The sequence below is a fragment of the Vanessa tameamea genome, chromosome 12, assembly GCF_037043105.1.
Source record: "Vanessa tameamea isolate UH-Manoa-2023 chromosome 12, ilVanTame1 primary haplotype, whole genome shotgun sequence".
Classification (NCBI taxonomy): domain Eukaryota; kingdom Metazoa; phylum Arthropoda; class Insecta; order Lepidoptera; family Nymphalidae; genus Vanessa; species Vanessa tameamea.
The window spans coordinates 4,612,726-4,635,160 of NC_087320.1; the positions used below are offsets into that span (position 1 = coordinate 4,612,726).

The 22,435-nt window shown below is 29.4% G+C and overlaps 1 long non-coding RNA gene across 1 annotated transcript in view; it reads right to left on the reverse strand.

Annotated features, from left to right (window-relative positions):
* The window catches only part of LOC135193561 (uncharacterized), a 44,201-nt gene that overhangs the window by 13,812 nt on the left and 7,954 nt on the right, over positions 1 to 22,435 (reverse strand). The window contains exon 2 of the long non-coding RNA XR_010309304.1: positions 20,665 to 20,702. This is a non-coding gene — a long non-coding RNA (uncharacterized LOC135193561). The remainder of the gene's footprint in view (positions 1 to 20,664; positions 20,703 to 22,435) is intronic.

Below are 22,435 nucleotides of genomic sequence, written 5' to 3' on the forward strand. Positions count from 1 at the left end.
TTAACCACTGGACCATCACGGCTCTTCAGTAGTCATATCATTGGATAAATGAAATCTCATCAACGCTATCAGAGAATCGTTTTCGAATATCGAACTTCGCAAATTCGGTTATTCGCATGCAGATCAATGTGAATGCAACGAAGCCTTTTGTTATAAGGCTCCCTTAAGGAATGGAGATACCCCCTCACTGATGGATCGGATACGATCGGAAACAAATAGAAATGTAACAAAATTTCTTGGATCCAATGAAATGACATATTTGGAAGTAGAAAACTTGTAAATATGAATATATGAAGTTCTATAAAACATAAAAGGCGTATATTGTTATGTAACTTCTTTATTAATAATGTACTTACTATCTTTTATTCGCCCGCTTTGCTTTGCGGCATTAATTAACAAAATGAGTAATGCTCAATAAAATAACAAAAATAGATATAATCTACGTATCTTACGGATATCTACGGATAATTCCGCGTCGAATGGTATGATATGATACGTTCAATAGTTTTCACGTGATTGACGCACAATAATCGTTATAATTGATATACTTACTTGTACAAAGATCTTCTTATTTAGCATTAAAAAAATACCAGTATTTATTTGATTGCGAATGAACATTGTTCGAAGGGCAAGTAAATCAGGGTAAATACAACAAGGTTAAAAATATATAGGAATATACCTATACAGTATAGTTATACTCTGGTTGGCAGCGTATTGACGGTACAAGAAATGTTTGAAGTAGGTACTAGGTATATTTGGATAATACGACAGTAATTAGGCAGCCTATTCATCCGTCTGTTATATAAAGATATAGAAAATCGAGTAAAATATTTCGATAAAATTAATATTAAATTATAAATTAAAATTATACAACAAAAACAAAAGAAAACAGAAGTATCTGCAACACAGTCGTTACATATATTTATGTGTATGTGTGTGTATCTGTTATTTATACAAGTTCAATTGAAATAGGTATTATCTATACAAGTATAAAAGGTATGCATTATCAGTGATAATGTATAATAAATTTGAATGGCAACTCCAATAAGTCACGAGGGGTTATCTGTGGCTGTGTTTTATCATAATAAATGAGAGCTGCACGATTTTCTCATTAGAATTGTGAAGTAATCTAACCATTTGGCTGTTGCTATCTTAATAGCCACGTGTTATGGATAGCGATGTGCATGAAATTGTTTTGAATCGTACCTAACGCCTATAGTATACGAATTATTTAATGAATAAATAGATTATGTTAAAAAAGTTACTAAGTTTCGATAATTTCAAGAATTTCTTTTTAAATCTTCATATCGAATAAAATCATTACAAAAAGGCTTAATTTAACACTTATATTATAAGTTAGTAGATATTCTAAATAATGTCATAATTATTCACGAAAGCAGATGTCTACTAAAAAATGTGTTTATTACCTTATAAAGAATGACATTTATTTTGACATTTGACATTTAATGTATCTGTTATCTATAGCTAGGTAGGTTATTAACGAAAAATAAAATTGTTTATTAATAGATATACTTACCTAATGTTTTGACGTTTATATCCAATAACCTGTCATCAACTATTTAAAACGAGTTAAAATCCTTAAATTGTATATCTTTAATATATTTAATGAATAGCACATTCCATGCCAAAGTAATTATAAGTGTTTTCATAAAAATGTTTATAAAAAATTTGGTAATTTCATTCGAATATAATATTGCACTTTTTAGCTGTTGTTATATTTTTCATTCTTATCTCCGTTCGTTTTTTATATAAATGATACGACAATAATTAACTTACTTATTATAAATTAGATAATTACTTTATCTGTGTCAATTTTATTTTTATTTGACCTTATTGTACACTATTAATAAAAAAAAAAAAAGAGGCAAACGAATGATTTGATTATACCTCACCTGTATACACTACGGATGTTAGGAATTAATACATTCTTGGCATTTTTGACCCTTATTTAATGTAACCCTACTTTGTAGATAGGCAACCCTCGGGAAATCGTGTCTTTCTAACCCGAAACAATTTTAATAAGAATAAATGTTGCCCCGTGGTATACGTAGAAAAAGTGTGAAAGAATTCGGGGTCCACGCGTTACGGACTATCTACCCATATTGGTAAAAGTATAAAAATTCAGTGCTATATCTATCCTTTTGTATGATTCAATAAACAGTTTTAAATTGTAATAACTAATATTTTAAGATAATAAGATAAGATTATTGGCTTTAAAAGCGGCTTATGTACCCTATATCGGTATCGTACCCCATAAAATATTAATTTCCTTATCTTATAAGCACCGGCATATCTAATTACACTTAGCTCAATAGAAGCGGTATCAATATTTATACAAAATAAAGTATCAATTAATTCAATTATATAGGTACACAAACCGTCTTGATACTTGCAAATTCTAATTAGAAACGGCATAAGTGTGTTAATTGAATTCGACAACGCCTTCCGACTAGCCTATTCTGTCCCTATTATTTCCTAGAGACGTGATATTATCGACCAAACATAATGTTGCTAGTGTTTACCAACAAATAAGACGAAAATGATACTACGCATGCGTCGATGAGCCTGTGTGAGTGACTATAAATATGGCGTCGGGACGCCCAGCCGACCGCGGTTATGCAACAACGTTTGATCCAGAAACATCCTCATAATTTGTACAAGCGTTGAGTAAAATAAAATAACAAGGCAATTAATGTCACACGAACACCACAGAGCGCCAGATTCGTCACGTTTCAATAATGTTTCTTTGACTCTGGCTTATCTATTTATCTTGTTAGGTTTAGCGTGATGAGATTAATATCTACATACTTTAAAACTAATTAGACTGATGCTCTATATATTTTGGTAGGATTAATGGAATAGTAGAAAAATAAATTGCAAAAATAACGTGCCGATTTTGTTCGTCGACTATTTTCGCCACAATGAGTAGCTTAGCGAATATATTACAATGAATACCTAATAAATATTTCAGTTTTGCGAAAAAAGATCCAAGTATTTAGCCGGCGGCCTATCTGTATCTAAATTAGAACAATGATGTATTCAAATTTATTCAAGACAGAATCACGACGGAACAATACAAAAGATTATTTTTGCGTGCGAAATTCTAAGCTTTAGTTTAGTACTTAACAGAATTAAAAATAAAACAAATTAGTGAAAAAAAAATATTATTATTTTTTTGTAAGTTTTTTTTTGAAACACACGGTAGAGATTTCCTATTAAGTGGAACGTAACGCCATCTATCCGAAATCCTTGGAGGCTCTTCATAACAGCACCGAAAGCTGCGGGACGTAGCAACATTTTTTTTTCCAATTTAAAATATATTTTATTATAAATGTATATGTAACAATTGTTTTATTTATGCGTTTATTCCATAAAGTCAAAATTACTATTAAACAGTATTATTGACATAAACTTTTATAAATAAAAAAAAAACATTTATATTTATTAAGAAATACCATAAAAGGTATATAATTTTTTTTACTTAAAATATACAATTATATAATTATGCTAAGTATTGACTTTTTAGACTAGAAAATAATTTATATCTCTATATATTTTTAAACTTTTTATTTTACTAATATTATACGAGTAATATTTATGGCATGTACACTCTACACAAATTTGAAGAATATTAGATGAAAACCATTATTCATACTAAATAACTAAATAGTAAAAAAAATAAAAATATATTAAAATAATACTTCGATAACAACGTCCCGAAGCTTTCGGCGTTAGGAAGTTTCCTTAGCGAAGCCTTTTCTAAAGACGTGCAATTCAATTATTGGTTGTCTCTTTCCATGTGATACAATCAATGGATGTTGGAAAGAGATAATAACATACCTATTATATATTTTAAACATCTTAAAGATCAAAGGATTGGTATGATCATTTTAATATTTTATTGAAGACGTATAGTTTATATTTTGTAATAACTACAATTTATAATAAATATTGTTTTCCTTTCAAAATATAAAGAATTTCAAATTTTGTTTAAAATAAAATATATTAAATTTAAAATTTATTATATTACCTATAGCACAAATGTAATTATTTAATGTCTGACATCCCAAGAGTTCAAATCCGGTCAACTAACATTAAAATAAGTTAATTAATTATGAATTTACTAAAAACAGCAACACTTAAAATTAATTTACCATTTAAAATATTCATAGTGAGAAGTATTAATCCATTTGATATTATAGTGTTATTATTATATGTACTCAAAAAAACACTAACTTTTGAAGCAAATTTTCTTTGAATATGTACCAGGTTCCAGTTTTTACCGGAGGTTATTCTGGGATGGGTTATACAAAACATTTATACCTATTTTAATCTTTTAAGTAGACTTTTTATGTTTTTATTATTTAATTTCTTTTATTATTAGATATGTATTAAAAATGTGCAATATCTAATTGTATTTTTTTACAAATTTACCTACTTACTTATTGTTCAAAACTTTGCTACCTACATACCCATGTGAAGGTTTATTTGTTTGCTGCATAAGTGATCGTCTATCATTAAATGCACATGGTTTTATTAGCGACATAGAGACGCTAATAATTTTTTTTTATGCCAACATTCACTATTTAGAAGGCAAGCATTCTAGTTTCCAAATACATTCAACTACATGTTAGACATATTTAAGTAGGAAATAGACATGTCTACGTGTGACGTCTTGTGTCAGTTGTTTAATTACAAGATTTGCTAATTTGAAGTTATTTAAAATCACAAATTAAGTACCCAACACAGTTTATTACATTGTTTTGTCTATTTCCTCATTACACACAAGAAGGTCATAAATATAATACTATGTCTTTCAGATATTCTTAATAATTCGACATGTTTATTTTTTGATTCGTCCGAACGAACTTATTCTTTTCGTATTATCTCTATATTTATGATACGGTCGGATTTTTCCGCTTGGTTTTCCTTTGATACGGTATCATTCTTTACGTTATTGAAAAACTTTTTCCTGACAATATACGATTCTTTATTAAAACGAAACTATATTACGCTCAAGTAAAGTATTCGGGTGATGTTCATTGTTAAAATAAGACCAATAAATACAAAACATGTACAAAAGACCGATGTTTAAACGAATGAAAGTAATTTGATTTTACTTTTGTCCTATTGCTAATCTCATCACTAAGCCGAGGTATGTGGCACGCACGGTTGGCAGCACGTGTAACCTTGAGCTCAACCGAACGTAACAACTATGGTACCGCATTCATTAACGTTGGCCAAAACCTGCGCTACTAGTAAATATTTTTTTTAAAACCATACGAGTGTTTATTTTTCGACCTTCAAAAGTTCAAACGCAGCCGACCGACTAAACGCCAATAATTGCCACCTGCTACCACGAAAGCAGGCGACAATTTGCAGGCGTTTTATTTTCGTCTCCCTCTAACATGAGTAAACAAAGAGGGTTAGAACACCGGCCCACCATCCCCTCGAGTCGTCTACGCCGAATGTCAATGAACTAATCTGGCTACAGGCCCCCACAATACAGTTGTCTGAATCAGAAGAGCAAAAATAATGAGTCTAAATTCGTTTCGCGATCTAAATATATGAACACAAATTTAGCTAGACGAAAAACATGGAGAATTTTATGATCAGACTGGGTTTTTTTTTATGGTAACTTATCATTTCTTTATAATTCTATATATAAGTTGATCATCAGCGGAACTTCATAAATTATGTGACTTACGTAATGCTCACGTGACGAGACAGCAGATATCATGACGTGGGTTTGTACAGATAAACGAATCGAGAATACATTTCAAAAGACCTCAGTTACTTCGAGTTTTTTTCACTTTTAACAATATTTATACGATAACTACACCCACGAAATAATAAAATGATGTTCTAAATAAGCATGACAAGGACGTACCCTATGTAGATACATAGTTATCGACCTCTACAGCACTCGTTTCAATATAGACAGGTTATGTCGAAAAATGTATTACAAGTCAAACACGTTTACAACGTAACACAATAAATAGTCGAGTGTGTTACGATGCTGTGTTAAGATGTTTTTAATTTTTGGAATATTTTATTATAGCACTATTGGATGGTATTTTCTTTCGATCTCCTTATTTAAAAAAATGATAAACATAAAACTTTAACTTTAATAACGTAATTGCGAACGATGTGTTAATTTATATAAATCATCATAAATATAAAATGAATTATAAATTGTAATTTTTTACAATGTTATTGATTATCTACAATATATCATTTTACTCATTTTAATTATAACATCCAAATCATTCCAACATCACTTCTCTCAAAGTAAGTCTTTGATAAAGTTCTATTTTAAGTTAGTGTTGCCGCGCAAAATGTTGCACGTGAAAAATCTAAATCGAAAATAAGGTTATAATATTTTTATTTCGTTTTTCTCAATATAAAAAAAACTCATCAAAAAATTATAAATATTTTTTTTTCAATGAAAATAACTTCCATATTATGCTTATGAAACATATTATATACAAACTAGCCCTTTCATTTGTAATACCTATATAACACAACCTTGACGCCTAAACGTTTTTTTTTTCTTCTAAAGACTAAAGATGTTATTTTAAAAAAACAATTTGTTTTTTATAAATTTGCAATAGACACATTATCAAACTTAAAAATATATAATTTGATAAATATTTTAGACTTTTGTATGTGTCTTATTTAATTTTGTAAATGAATGTGGGCCTGGACCGGATCAGATCAGAATGTCTTTTCAAACTGAATTTTTATAAGATGGTTTTAAAAAATATTTTGTTGCATTATTTAGCTAACATGAGTAAGATACTTATAACTAACTAATAAAAATTGTTTGAATATGTTAGATTAGGTTTTTTTAGTTATCAAAGTTAATTTCTACACCTGTCCGTTTTTTGCTGCTTCCTCTTCTCTTATTCTTCTCTCATTTGAATACGGTTGTAATTCCTAGTTAGTTTTATCCAGCATGGCATTCTTTTAAATGTCCATAAATGATAAGATAACTTAAATAGAATCTTTTGCTTTATAACAAACAATATAAATGATAGTAACAAGTTGAGCCAAAGTTCTAAGTTGTTTTTTTGGTAATACCAAAAATAATCTAATCAGATCATATTATATGAATCTGATAAAATATAATATTCGAATATATTCATTTATTCAAATTTCTATTACTGTCATTCATCGCAATCATAGGAATACACGTGAAATTAAAGTGACACGTCAGTAACTGACAGTTCATTACACAGCCATTAGAAAACAAACTCATAATATTAAACGTAACAAATTGAAAAGTAGCTGAAAATCATAATGAAATTTCTTATAAGATTTAACCGAATAAATAATATCTATAGTTTATCATTTAAGATTATATCTCGAGTACAATCCAAAGGGATAATTCAATATCATTTAAACATTAAATATCGTAGTTGTAATTGTAATTTCCGTCTTTATATAAAAAATAAGTTATAAAGTTAAAGTAGTTTTACATCAATCCATTTTTTTTAATTAATACCATTGACTCTATTTATTAAAAGAGGATTAATATGCGTCATCACTTTTGTTGTTAAGTAAAATTTCACGTACAGCCTGATACATCAGTTGCGTAACATTTTCGTTTTACTCGTACAAACTAGATGGCGCTACTAGTCCGTTTTAGCAACTTTTCGTTCGCTTCACGTGCATTGAACATTTTATATGTGTGCAGGCCTTTACGTAGACGCTACAATTTACACAACACATGCGCGTATCGGGTACAAGTCGCGTAAGCATAGAGCTAACTCACACAAACACGTATTGTTTCGTGTATCAGCTTTTAGTCGGACACGGTAAATAAAAAAGTATTCCATGTGTGTGTGTTTCTTGCGTGAAATACGAATAAATGCGTTGAGAGTTATACCAAAGTAACGTCTACGAAAACATCGATAGATGGCGTTAGTCTATTGAGTTTTAAAGGATTTTTGCAAAAAACTTTACATTTTATTTTAATACTTATATTTTAGTTAATATAAGAACGTTGGGTCTCGTGTTATAAGTTCATAAACATAAAATTGATGGAGATATTCATAGAGGCGACGACTTTTATAAGTTCTAGCCAAAAAGGTATAAGCGGCTATAGTATTAGTAGTAGCAGATTATTATCGTAGAATCGAATGTTATATAGCATTGGTATTCCTATTCGATCGCGAGGTCTTCGTCTTTTCAAGTAATCTTGTATACGAATGATGAATTTTATTCAGTTGTAGTAAAATATAGAGACGAACGATATACCTATTCAGCCTTATAATATTATTTTACAATTAAGTACCAAGTTGTATTTTATATGTATTTTTTTAAAGAAATTTTTAGTTTTAACCAATTTACGATGAAAGTAAGGAAGGATACGCTTGTGGCACTAATTATTTATTTATTAAAAATGTTGGTGGTCTATTGTGACATCGTAATTTTTTAAGCTTATAGAGTTAAAAAAGGAATGCTAGTTTTCCTAAAAAAATTATTTGACATATGTACAACGTATTTTTGGTTATTAGACACCAAGAACGAAATACGTTTAGTTTAAAGTAATAAGATTTTTATTTACAATGTTTATTCCTTTTCACTTAAAAAATCTGATCACCTATTTGTTTATTTTTTAGGCACCCGTTTTTCCTTAGGAACTGTAGGAACCTTTATTCATTTGGCTCCATAATTTAACGCTTTCGAATTGCAAATAAAAAAAAAAGAATAGAAACGCAGCCATCTTGCTAAACTTTATCGATTGGCAGGAAAAAATCAATTGTTTGGGATAACCATTCCCTATTGGCCCAGTTTTTACATGAGGGTGACACAATGAGACCCGCTTTCCCTATTTTTTGCTATCATGGCCCTTTTAATTCAAATTCTGAGTGAAATCGCATAGACGTGATACGTTGTTACAAAGTTTAGTTCATGATTTATATTTAAATATAACACCTACTTAGTTTTATTTCATAAATTATTCGGGTTAAAAATAACTTGTAAGGAAACCTATCAGGTAAGAATTTTTACAGATTTTTCTAAATAATTCCAATTAAAGTTAAACACGTTCAAGTTAAAAATAAATGATCAGACCTATATATATTACATTACATTACTTTTACGATTCAATAGTGCGTACTTAATATAGGTAGTACTCTACTTTGTATTATAAACAACGTTTATTTTTATTATTATTTACGTTATGTTATGTTAAAAATATAAATTATTTGACATCGAATAAAAATTACAATGTATGTACACGGGTATTAAATGAAATAAAAATTCTTTATCATAAAATATCATCTGTAGTATGAACTTCTACTACTACTACATTACTATTAATAGTTATTTAAATATTTGGAATTATCCAATAGTTTTATCCAAATAAAAATCTTACATAATAAATGGCTTAAATTGGATATATTTGGAAATACACATCTGGATATCTTTGAATAAGATTTAAAGATATCCAGAATTTTCCTAAATTTTATTTCCAATTCTCAATATGAAATTTCTTTGACGTATACGTATTCGTAATCACGTGTGTGTATCTAGGTACGTTATATTATACTGCATGACCGTAGAAAGTGGATAGTTTATGACTCAGTTGCAAGCTACGTCCGATGTATAGTGTACTTGCATAGCTCGCTGTCTCAACGGCCGTGAGTACAGGCCCTTACGAAAGTAATAAAGGACCGTTTGAACGAAGTATTTCTCTCTGCACTGTTTTGTGATAGTGGACAACGCGTATATTTAGAATTACTTTAAAAATAAAATTGAAATAGTAATACAATTGCAGTCTTTTGAATAATATGGTATGTGAATTAAACTATTAATTATTATAAAATTTTATTTTACCAAATATTCTAAATTTATAACTTTGTCCATATAAATATTTTTTTTATTTTCAGGAGAGTCTATAGCACATTACCTTTTTCTATAAACAAAATATTTATTGACTGAATACCTATCATTCAGTCAGCTCGTTGAACAACATCATTGAGTGAAATGGCTAGACTGTTAATTAAAAGGCTATTTAAACAAGTATTTAATATCTACTTATTTAATTTAAATTAAAATAATGTTTCTTAAGTTCTCGTTATTTTTAAAACGAACACTATTCAAGTCAGCGCGTCTAATTCGACATGACTTTTATACCTAACTAGAGCTAAGTAAAACAACCCTCAGGGAATAATAGATGCTCTATACTGGGTATACATATCTTACGTGCTTAGTGCTATGCATTACCGGCAACGTTTATTGACCAGTTGATAGACTGCACTCAGCGGTCACTTTTAAATCTATAGAGAAATGTCTAGAGGAATGCCAACACTCTTACGTTTGTTCTTTTAAAATTAATTTATATATTCGTTTTGAATTTTTTACGCAGCAAAATACTTTGGTCCCTGAATCTATGTAGTTATGTTTAGAAGCTATTTTTTACTTACACGTTAATATATTACGTTTAACATTGTAAAACATGAATATTTCTGCTTCGCTTGTGAGCCAAAAATGATATAAAAAATTACTCCAAGAGTTCAACAATGAGTTGTCGGTTCGGCCGTACCTACTAAGTAGACCGAGTAGGTACTACCCTTTTATCCTCCTGTCAACAAAACTATTGATTCGAATTAAAAACTTTAAATGCTAATTTTTGTAGGAAGGCAATTAATTAATTCTCTCCTTCGGATGTATGAAGATTTATACAGCTTACAAAAATCGATACCAGACAATATCGACATAATATGACCACGACCTATATATTTTCCTGCTTTTTCTAAACTTTGCGCTGTTAAGGTATCATATAAATGTAACTAATACCTAATATTTGAGATATAATAAGTACCTAATATAAAACCAAGGTAAATAAGAAATGTCCTATGTCGTTTAAAAGTTTTACCAATAAAGTGGCCAAATTCTCAATTTTTTCTCCATTAACATTCACATGATTACCTTCTCCTTAATATATAATGCTATGCGTAGGTATATAGATAGGTAGGTACGTATAAGATACAATAATATTATATAGCATCAGCCAACGCATCTACCCATGTTTACTTCAAATCTGTAGGTATGTTGTTAATAATTTCATAACAATATAAATTATGTAAATCAACGTCAACCGTTTTTTTTAATAGTTACTTTATCGAATACAATATCTTTATATGTTCAAATACTTATAAACATAAAGTAAAATTCAAATATTTAAATTATTGTTTATTATAAAATATAAGACTGGCGCTTCATTTTAATTGCTCCGTGAAATAAACATTCATACGTCGCAGCGTAGAATATTTAGCCCTTTATCTTCCAAATAAGGTTACATTAGAGCAATTTTCAGTTGATTAAAGTTAACACAATTTTGAAACAGGCAGAAAATGAGCGTTTCTTGGCGTATTTTAAAGGAAATAATGTTTAAACTTCCACGGTATGCATAGGAATATATTAATTTAGTATCTATGCGTACCTACAGCTCAGTTCCAAAACCACGAAACAAATTTGGACTACGAATTTGTTTTCTTTAATTTCAGAAATTAAATAAGGTAATAAAAATATTTATCATCATTTAAAAAGAAAAGAGTATTAAAATATAAATAGTATTAAATTATATTGATTTGCTTATAATTATCTGATACAAAACCTAAATTTATAAGCAACATAAATTGTAACGATGCTATAAATCCATTACAAATCACCTATAATAAAATATATTTTTTTATGGATTTTATTATGTATTAACTGATAATACTAAATATAATCCGTTTTATTTGCTACGTTTTTATCTTTGATTTATATATTTTCTAAAACCAAAAATAATATTTCAATTGGACTTAAATAATCAAGCCTTTATAAAATTCCGTTCCAAATCAATTACATTATTAAATAATGCGTTACAAATTGTAAATGAAATCATCAAATGGAAAAAAGATATCCTTGGAAATGATGTTTTGTGAATCCTTGGCAGGATGTGGGCTTTTAAGGAGTGTATGGTAATCAAAGTGGGAGCGCGAGGCAGTTCAACCTAATACCGACGGATCTCAAAGTAAAAGCCTCGGATTATTTGTAAGTACAAAACATTGCCTAAGAGAGGAATAATATTGTTGGGTTATGTAAATATACTCAATATCTTTCGTCTTACTTCTTCGGATACGTAGTATTTTATAAATAATTTCGGTTCGCGTGTAAATCGATTACTGGAGAGTATAAACAGTATTCTAGTTGAAGTAAATCAATCGTTACGTGGTACGTTTGCCTATCAATACGTGCAACATAAATAATAAAACTATGGTTTTACTTGTATATAAATATATTATCAGCTTTAAAAATATAGCGTTTTTTTTTATAACGTAAAAAATACAGATTTACATATATTAAAACATGTTGATCTATTATTTCCTGTATCGATTAAAATATAATTATATTCGAGAGAATCGATTTATATTTCGAGTAATTCGTCCGGACGAGTCGTTCATTTTGTAGAATAAGCAAAGTTAAATATTAGGTTATTACAATAAACTTTATAAATTGTAGATACATTTTACTAATAATTTTATTAGTGTAGGTTTATATGTGAACATAACCACGAAGAACATACCACTACATAATATGAAGGAGGCTTTTTATCCCGAGTTTTGGTCGGATAATTTTCATTTCGTCGTGTTTTACCGGATTTTCATCCCGGAACGACATATGAGGGTGATATATTATGTAGACAAGATTTTAGGTTTGCGAACGATTGTATTATTTTGTTCCATATATTTTTTATACAAATTATATTATTGAGTCATGAAATAGATACAGTTCAGAGATAAGAATTTAAAGTATATAAAAGTGTATAAATCGTAACCTTGTTATTTTTATAACAAAAACGGGATACCTAAGCGTGGTTTCTTTCTTTAAAGGAAAATTTCAACTTTATATAATAAAATAAGTTTGAAACAACTTGTTCCAGGTTTGAGTTTTATATTTACATACAAATGGGTTTAAATACCTACACACGGGAACTTGCTTAAACTCGTTGTACTTGTTGTTTCTCTTTTACGAAAAATGTCCTCATTATAGTTACGGGAAACTTCAAGTGGACATAAATAAAGAGCAAAATATTTGGCGGTCCCATCTCAACAGGCGGCGGGCACGCTGATCTCGAATTTTACACCATCCCACATTCGATACAGAACCCTACATCTTTCCTCGTAAAGTTGTATTTTCTTCAACGATGATATAATTAAGGTTTATATATATTAATAAAAGATTATGGACCTTCAGTATGTCAGTACAAGGCCTGATTTTCATAAACATGGTCGAACTCGAACAAAATTTCTCCACAAAATTGTACTGTCACGGCATAGGATTTTGGGAGAAGTTAAATTTATAAATTCCGTTGAAAACATTTGCGAATCATTGCTAATAAAATTTGTTATTAATTGATGTTAATTATCGTATATTTCCTTTACTATATTCATTAATAATAAATATTTTGTATGAAGGTACATATCGTTTTTATAAGTAACGTAAAACGAAGTCAAATATACCCTCGAAATGCTCAATATTACTCCAGGGAAAACCTTCAATTCCTACTATTTATGTTATATTTCTATTTCGCCAATGACTTTCTATTACCTAGTCTCATGCAACGACTGCGACGACAATATAAGAAAATAACCAGGCCATCTGGGAATGGGTACCCACCTTTGTGAGTTAACGTAGCTCAAAAGATTTTCCTCCGTACATTCTATTTCTACCTACATCTCAGCAAGGATCACGTAAAACGTAAGAATGAGACACGATGGCTTTCCTTTAGGCTCCATTTGACGGCCCAAGAGACTTATTATACTGTGTACACGAGATACAAGGAATATTTGTTCAAATATAATCAGGGATGCGTGTTGCGTCCAAACATATTCTCGTTTTTATTCAATATTATATAGTTCGGGGACGATGGTCGAAGGAACGCCAATGTTTAACATCATATTGGAACGAGGCTATATTTCGCTACAGTATGGTCCTATATAAAAATACATGATTGGATCGCCCTTTTAAACATATAAATCGAGGATTACGTCAGACGAACGAGACGACAAAATATTTCAAACGAAAAACTTATTCCGTTTAAAAAAAAAAACAAAATTAAATTCTGAGCTCGGTGTGTTGGAATACATTTAAGGTAACAGTGGCTATCCCGTACACGAGTTTTGCTCGCATTTCTGTAAACAAGGTAAACAGCCGGGCCGGGGCTTCAATAATATAAAACATGCGCCCATATTGCCCCCCCACCTATATTTGTCTCCACCCTAGCCCACCTGCGATGGGCATGTCTGTATCGAACTTCATGTGACGTACACCAACTATTTTTAGGATAAACAAGTCAAACTGAGTTCGTTCGAACAATATCTAAGCAATACTTCGAAGGGTAGAGACAGGCCGTAAAAGTAGCTTTCGACATGACACCGTTTTACATACTTGCGTGTTTTTATTAAACTATAGGTACCAGATATTATAAGTTGTAGTAAAGAAGTTTTATTGCATGATCTAATTAAAATATCAGCTTGAGAGTTAAAACGAATACAGTATCGATCGATGTCATGTAACTGTACAGCGTTAATAATTTTTTATTTAAATGTCATGTTTAATTAATTACAAGCAGCGATTTCAAAATATTATTGCTTTAAATTACCAAACAGCGAATTAAAAAGATTATTTTGTTTAAATATCCAGTTTACGTTTGTATTTCCTCTTTGAGTTAAAAGATAGCCATATCTGGTTATATTAAGCAGAATCGACGAAAATGGTTTTAGGAACGAATTGCTGACACGAGGGAAGGTCACGTACGCGACCAATGGTCGCTACCGAATGCCGGTTTCACTTCTCAGGTTTAGGTATTCGCTTATACGGCGATTTTTTAAATATTAGAATTTGACTTAATCTTTTAAATAAATTCTATATGTAGTAATTTATAATTTGTTTCATTTCAAAGATATTTTTGCATATTGCTCACTGTACGTTTTATTTTTCGCCTGCATAAAAATATAATTTACTTATATAGTACCTAAGGTGCAAGAACAAATACATAAATTTAAAAAAAACTATTCGCCACGCGTGTGGCAATTCTTACTAAATTTAATGATTGTAGAATACAAATTATTTCTTTAATTTTAAAAAATATATCTGTTGAGAATACGTTTATCCAAAGAATAGTCTTAATATATAATTTTTTATTTGTTACAAAATACCACATTTATCTCTTAAGGCGAAATACTAAAGTAATATTATAAGTATAATACCTATTATAGGTACAATACGTACCAACCTACACATTTTGAAGCGTCAGCATTTTTTCCAAGCGGCCTAGGTAGATACTTTAATTAATGAAGGTTGTAAGTTTGAATTGGTTTACTCTAATCAACCGACCACACAGGATTTTCTTTTATTTTTAAAGGTATCTCAGGGTTCATCTGTCTTAAGTTACTTTTAACAATGAAAGAAATTGACTTATTCTTAAAAGATTAAAAATATTTAAATGATTTGTTTTACATATGTTAAGATTAAATTATTATTATTATGTTCTTGGCTTTTATCCGCGACCTCATCTGCGTCAAATTTATTTTTGCTTTAGTAGTCCCGTCTTTTTCAGGTTTAAGGAATTTTATGTTAAATTACGATTGGTTCAGTGACTAAGTCGAAAAAGGTAACAGAGGGAGTAACTTGCGCTTTTACACAGTACGTTCTCGATTCACCTTTAAGACACTCATATCTTTCATTTTGTCGGCAATGTTGTCTGTTTTGTTCTGTATTTATTTTATTAGATCAAATGAAATAGCTACTAATGGGTGTTACTCAAACGCCCGCTTAAGTTCTCTGGATTCTCGCAATGTGTAATTCAGTTTACGGAGTAATAAGATGGACTCTGTAGTAGTTTCAGAAAAAAAACAATTTCATTTAAAGTTTATATATTTCAGTTTCATTAATTGAAGAGAAAGCTTTTTGAAATAAGCAGTATAGAACAGACGTTTTTTTATGAAATACTTGGTTCATTTTAAAGAAGCAAAGACAGTCATTATACTGACGGACGGATATGACGTAGGGGATTATGTTGCACGAATAATTCGTACTTTATTTTAAAACAAAATTACTCACACTGCGCACATCAAATTAAAATTAACTGTACGACTGCAACATAACCTAGGTATGCTAATTATATACAATTAAATATGTCCTCGTAACTACCTACTATCGCACATGGTCAATTATCAAACTGGGAATAAAGAATTAGCTTAATATAATATTAAGTAATTAAAGATATTTAAGGCAATTTAGATCAATAACATACTTTTATTTGTTGTTTATTTATTTATATACAGGATGAGTAACGTCGATTCGATGGTAGGTATAAGACGATTAGTGAAATATACCTATTGTTTCAACTTGTGTGATTATTTATTACGTCATCATATTACACTAAGCAGTTCAAACCAAAAAATAAACGGAGTACTTGATATGTTAATTAAATTATAGTTGATTATTTTTAATATTATTTAATTTATATAATTAAGCAGTTGTAATATGTGAATATACTTAACAAGTGACAGAACAAAAAATCGAAATACAATTATTTAATGTACCTACTTAGGTACATAAAAGTTTCGTTGTGCCTTGTGTAACGAATTTTTAGATAGGTATATATCTATTTAATTTTATTAGTAAAAGATTATTATTTTTGATATCTCTTATTTTCAGCCATCTCATGAAGAAGTTTACAAGCAAGAGAGGGCGAATGAAGTTACTGTAAAGCATTGAAACTATAATTTGCGTAAACGTCAATTGTTATGACAGTCGACGCGATTGCCAGAGGAGTAGTTTGCAAGATCGTTCCAGAATACCTTTACACGACTCTATAATGTAAAGCCGAAAGATTAAAGAAGATAAGTAAGAAAGTATTTCCAATTCCGACACGATTTTATAGTTACATTTCTCGTTAGTTTCATCATTAGTCTTATCTTGTTTCTCTCGACGTTATTAATTAAAGAAAAAATGTAAATGGGCCAGTGAAGGAAATGAACACGCAATATAAATAGTTACTCAGGTGAGCTGCTATTGCGGTACCCGCATGTACCCCTTATCCTCCCCCCGCGTCATTGACATGTAAATGAAACGGCCCACGCCAGCGGCTCGTGGACCGACGGTTATTTATCTCTGATTGGCTTCATTTATTCCAATTTCGAAGACAGGTCTAATTCCAAATGAAATCAGCTTGCCTTTAAATTAATTCAGTACTTGCGTACATGACTGAATTCGGTTAAGTACGTTGCAATTAATGATGTTTTTGGAATTTCATGACTGCATTTCGTTTATACAACTTCTTGGAAATTAGCCCAAAATGCTACCCAAGTACCTAAGTACTAAAAATAGGTACAAAAAAATAAAAAAAATTAATTAAACCAATCTGACTTCATATCGATTTTCAAATGGACTATTACAAATTCCTGGAAAAAAACTATCTATACATAGGTATATATATTTTTTGTAAGTTACATTTTACATTATGCGTTTAGGATATTTATTACCTTATTATTATAATACGTACACATTTAATTTTTATTATATGCTTATGCATATTACACGCAATGTTGTTATATGTTTGTGTGTATTTACATGTATGTACATATATGTAAGTCTCATATTACCTATACTTATCCGGTTTCTATTTTAATGGCTTCCAATATATAGACCTGTCTGGAAGAAAAAGGATTAGTAATTAACAAAACAGCAGTTCCTTTTACTACACATTAAGTGCTTCAAAGATTTTTCTGTTCTATTTTCTTTTGGTGTACAATTATGTACAAATAAATTTATTATTTATTTGTAGTACCTATGTAAAGTTAACGAAAGTAAGTTTAGTCAACAATTTATAGTGACAAAAGGAATGCCCTATCTGGAACGAGGGCATAAATTGTTTGATCAAGTAAACTAATTTAAACTTTAGGTTTGGTATGCGTCTTCCTGTTGATAAGAGGTAGTCATATAAAGTACGAACCCGCTTTACTTCCTATATTATCTAGCAACAATTAATATATATTTATACAGTAAACCTGTAAACGTGTATCTAAAACAATTCATTGAAATTACCATTGTCGTTGCCGCCTACATTACATTACCTTCTATCAATACCATAATTTAGAATTAAAATACGTATTCATTCGCATTTTAAGTTAAATAATATGCAAACTGTGTCTGAGTATATAAATACATATACACGTACGGTAATAAATCTTATTATTACATGTTTTAAGCCAATGTTTCCTCTGGATAAAAAGTATATTTTAGTGTATGTATTTTTTATGTATGGGTGTTTGTTACTCTTCCACGCAAAAACGACTGAATGGATTTTAATGAACCTTTACAATAATATATTTTATACATCAGAATAACATATAAGTATATATAAAAGTTATATAATATTTAAAGATATTGTGTAAATAATACCCGACAACGAATTCCTAAAACGCGAGCGAAACCGATGGCGAAAACTAGTAATTATTGAAAATCAGTAGTCTCAGAGGTTATCGATTATAATTCAAACAATCTTATCCTCTTTTTAATATTAATATATATGCGTTATAAAAGTTCTTCCAAAAACCTTGTACCGATATTTTTATTTTTTTATTTTAAGTATTGTACAACAACATGTATATAACCCCATGTAGGTACCTAAATCTCTATTTATAAGGATAGCATTTTTTACCAAATACATATATTGCGAATATGCCGAGAACTTATAACAGTAAGTTGTTTGTTACGTTTTGTCCCAACGAATCCGAGAGGCCAATATTGAGTTTGTTTGGGGTCGAATATCCGATCACATTACCATATTAGAAATATCAGCAAAACCTCTCTTATTTTATTCTGTTTTACATTTTCAAAAATTTGTCTTTTCCGTAATGTGATCTTATGATATTATTAGATACGATTAACGTAACAAAATGATAAAATAACTATGTTTATAATGTTATTTAAGACGTTTTTTTTTATTATATAATAACCGTTAGTAATTCAAATGACCTATATATTACCGAATTGTTTATATTAAAGAGTCTACTCAACTATTTATTTTGCTATTTTTAATTAACGTTTTATAAGTCTATCCTCTTAATTGATATAAAATAACACGTTTGAAGATAGGTAGGTACTTTATATTATACTTATTTAGAACTAAGTTTACTAACTAACTAACTACTAACTTTTCTATTTAATTGTGTACATATAAAGTATAGCTTGTTAATAATTTTTACATAAGCTTAAAATTTGTTAAATAACAAACAGTTTTAAACTGATTTCAAAAGGTGAGGACGTTCTGAATTTGAATGTTAATATATATTTATATTTTATTATTTATATTCGGGCTTAACTTCGTCATATTAGGTGTAGAAGGATTTGTAAAATTATCGTTTTGTTCGAATGAGTTTTAATCCAAAATAGTCCCGATGGTCCAATGGTCTGATGATGAGTTTATATATACATACATATTATGCTATGTTGCTACATGTGCCAAGTTCATTACTAAGGCGTCGTATATGCACTGATCCGTTCTTACGCGATGTGAGTACAAATCCGAATGCGGGAGCTAAAATGACTATTTTTCGCAAGTCACGTCTCGTCTCGAGCTTATCTGGCGTTAGGTTTGATGATAATAAGTGATACCGCGAAATATCGAAACAGATGAATTATTGACACTGGATATGTCTTCATATTATGTATATTTATTATATATAAGTATAGTACAGATAAAGGAAGTAAATATATTTTCAAAACAATGGATGTAGTTTGCCAAAGTTATATAATTCGATCAAAATATATCATTCACGCCGTTATATTTATAAGCATTATAAAATAATACGCAATATATTTATTAAGTAATTATATTAAATGACGCAGAATACAAGTCTTAAACTTATACTTTAATATGTATAGAACTTAAACATTGTAAGGTCACGGTTAGGTACCTATGAGTATATTTTACTATAAATAAATGAAAAATACATATTACACAAATTGAGAAACGAAACAATTTATAATCATGAAACGTTCATTGATTCAGTATCGATGTATTATTTTAAAATATATTAAAAATCTAAACAAAAAGTTACTTATAATGAAATTATTTGATAACTCAAAGATTTTTAATGATAATAATAAATCGATAAACAGTAAATATTAATAAATAGACGAAATAATTGTTTCTGCTAACAGTGATCAGAATTATATAGATATATTAATTTAGTCACATCCAGCTGTGTCTAGTCCGGAGATCATTTACGGAGCGTCCTCTCAGAGTCAATATCAATAAATGGGAAGTTGGCAAATTGGATGTGTTTCGGCTCATCGAGGCCCAAGCCAACACCGTACGTAATAAGATAGTAATGAGCTGATCTTGCCACTCGTAAAAATATGTTGGCTCCCGATCTATGACTAAATATTTAACAACTCGTCCCTAAATCATACATTCTCAAACCTTATTATCGTTTATAATAATGTTAATAATAATTTAGATAATTATCTGCTATACATAAATACATATTATAGATAGATAGTATATTTTTACGCTATTTTATAAGACAGTGTACATTAAATAAATAATTGCAGTAGTTTAAGTTTACGTACCGTTTAATCCACTGTAAGTAAGTCGCTAACCATTCATCCTGAAACAAAAACATAGTATGAAATATATTAGAATAAAATGTTATAATATAAGCCCGTTGCATCAGCCTACGAGGATTGATTTGACATTGACACGATACGCATGCGTATTACTCTAATTGGGTGCAGGGGCTCTTTGCTAAGAGAGATAAAGAGAGGTATACAAATTTTGCATACGTTCGACAAGGATAGATACAGTCGCGCGTACTCAGAGACGGGTCAGCAACATGGCCGTCGGCTACTGCAACTGCATAATATAGAGGAAACATAAAATTCTTTCACTTCATTACGTTTATAGTAATTTATAAATTAACCTGATATGTGCATCTCATTTACTGTTAATTACCTAGTTTTTTTTAGATATTCACCTCGATGAATATTATCCTTTTAAATTAAAGCAGCTTTATTCCTTCATAAGTGTCTAGTGTTTATCGGCGTACGAATAATGCAGTACATAATATTTTGCAATTATAAAGTAAAATACTTTGTAATATTAAAGGTTATAAGACTTTTATTCAGTTTTATTTTGTCTAGTCTAAGAGTCATATAGGTACCTACCTAACATCTACTCAAATTACTCATCAATATATTTTCATAAATATAACCAACAGTTAACTTTAAACGGAATAAAATGAACTACTCAAATATCATGTTACAATTAAACTCATTTAATTTGTATGTTTAACATTAGTGCAATTAAATTTTTCTCAAGTAGCTACAAATTTGTATTAGAAATGAATTTATTTATCTCTAAAATATTATATAAGTATGTAGATATCTAATCATATTTAACAAGATTTTTTATATATAATATAAAGAACCAAGCATTAATCGCATCAATTCAAATGAACTAAGTAAATAAAAGTTTAAACGGATTAAGCAGAACAAGGGTCAGGGGCGCGGGGTTGCGGGCCGCGGGGGATAATTATCTTCTTGTATATACCCTTATAATTGTACGTAGGTTCACCCTCAGGAGTAATGTGTAGACTTGCGACAGAATCAAGAAATTTTTATTTAGAAGAGCAAATGAAATAGCATATTGAAGCCGTTATATTATACACATTTATTAAAATGTAGTTACCTACTTGTTACATACCTATTTTAAAATACAATGTAACAAATATACTTATTAAAGATTATATTTCTACAACATACCTACTTCTTAATTTCAACTAACAAATATTAACCTCATATCAAAAAAAAAAATGATTTTTATTGATAAATAAGACTTACCACTCCAGGAAAGATTATATAGATGATAAAAAAGTATGAATTTAGTATTCGTTGATTAGTATTTAATGAAAATTCAGTAGCTACTGAGTTTCTTGCCGATTTTATTCAAATATGTGGTGGAGGTGATTTACATTTAAATAATTATTGTAGGTAATTGATGAATGTTGTATTAAATTATTTTAAATAATTAAATATAAACAAATATTATAAATAGAGCCAGGACCGAGACAAACGATTTTTGCGCCCGTATTGTGCTAATAAATCTTATCGCACGCCCCACTTTTTTCTCGCAAGCCGTTAACTTTTTAAATAAAACAATCTGACTAATATAAATTAAAATGTTTGATGTGTCTTTTCTTATGGTACAATGTCAGTTGATTTTAAGATCAAAGAGTGTAAATTTTCTCCATTTTTCTGTGGGTACTATTCAAAACGATATTTTTCTCACGATTTCCTTAGACCGTTAAAGTAGTTTCCCTCCTATGACGTGTTGGTATTAAGT